Source organism: Belonocnema kinseyi, chromosome 5 (assembly GCF_010883055.1).
Source record: "Belonocnema kinseyi isolate 2016_QV_RU_SX_M_011 chromosome 5, B_treatae_v1, whole genome shotgun sequence".
NCBI classification, from domain to species: domain Eukaryota; kingdom Metazoa; phylum Arthropoda; class Insecta; order Hymenoptera; family Cynipidae; genus Belonocnema; species Belonocnema kinseyi.
Window position 1 is genome coordinate 50,563,318 of NC_046661.1, and position 1,717 is coordinate 50,565,034.

Here is a 1,717-nt window from a genome sequence, read left to right on the forward strand (position 1 = left end):
ATACTCAAAAATACTTATTCGTAGGGTAATGAAAATAACAGAAGCAGAGATTCGGGAAGTCTAAAGTGGCTTTATGCCAGGAAGGTCATGTACGGATCAAATATTTAGCTTAAGGCAAATAACAGAAAAAAGTTTGAGAGTAGGAAAAAAAGTTTTCTGTGCATTTGTTGACCTAGAAAAAGCTTTTGACAAGGTAGCTAGAAGTAAACTTTGGGAAGTCCTGAAAGAGTATGGAGTCAATGGATAGCTCCTACAAGCTATAAAAACAATATATACGGGTAGCAAAGCGAGAATAAGGGTGAATGGGAAATTGAGTGACTGTTTCGATATTATTCAAGGAGTTAGACAAGGACGCGTTATGTCTTCATGGTTATTTATATTATTTATGGACAAGTGTTCAAGACTGGCTCTTTTCGACGAAGAGGGTATGGATCTCGAAACAGTAAGGGTACGTGGGTTAGCTTTCGCAGATGATAAGGTTGTTATGGCAGAGATAATCGAAGACTTACAAAGAATGTTGAATAAACTAGATGCAAGCATGAAGAGCATGGGCCTCAAAATTAAAGCAAATATAACAAAAACTATAATTTTCGAAGGAAAGAGTGAGAAAACACTATGCAATATTGTATTGAATGATGAGGTAATTGAACAAGTTGATAAGTTCATATACCTGGGTAGCTTATTTACTAGGGGCTAGAAGATAGATAAAGAATTAGATAGACGCATAGACGAAGGTAAGAAGGTTATTGGTAGAGCAGGTCCCCTTATTAGAAGTAAAAATATATCGAACAAAGCTAAAATGGCAATACATAATTCTATATTTGTACCGACTATACTATACGGTAGATGGTTCGGGCATGTTGAGAGAATGCCAAATGAATAACTAACGAAACAAGTGTATCAAGGTAAAGTAAATACCAGCGTGGCCAGAGGTAGACCGCGGAAAGAATGATTAGAATGTGTGAATGAGAACCTAGTTAGAAGAGACAAAAGAAGTCACAGAAACACGAGAGCCTGCATCAAAAAATGCATGGACATAAAAGAAGCTAGAGAAGTATGCCAGGACAGGAAAGTATAGCGGCAAATAGTTAATAAAAAGAGTGAATGACGCCTGAAACAAAAGACCTTGGCCACTAATGGACCCAAGTGGGGAACCTTACATAACGACTTTGTGAGGATCTTCACTTGGGGTGATTGCTAGAGAGATTGATCAGCAACCTGGGTCGGAGCAGTGCTGCGGAACAAACGTGTTATTTACAATAATTAACACGAGAATTCTGGATCAATCTGAAAAATCTCTATCCCTTCCACACACTACTCCTTTCCCCTGCCGAGTGAGTCACGCCTACCCCGAAAGGGAAATAACTTAATGGTGTATACAAAATGTTAAAAATTGTGTTCTAATAAGCATGTGCTAAGATTTAAAATGTTTAGAATTGTTTTCTAGTAAGCAAAGGCTAATAATTTGGAAAATGTTTTTATTCATATAAGACATCAGATTGAATAAAAGGTGAGACTAGCCATGCATGTAAATCATCTATTACAGGTAAACAATTTTCTTCACCTTTTTGACAATCGAGTTGACAAGTGTATACAGAATAAAAGTATATCAATGTACCAGGTGTATACATATGAAACCGGTATTGCCATCTGGCGGCCAGTAGGCACACTTGTAGGCACTGTCGGAACTTACCATTTGTGCTAATTGGCGTATTGT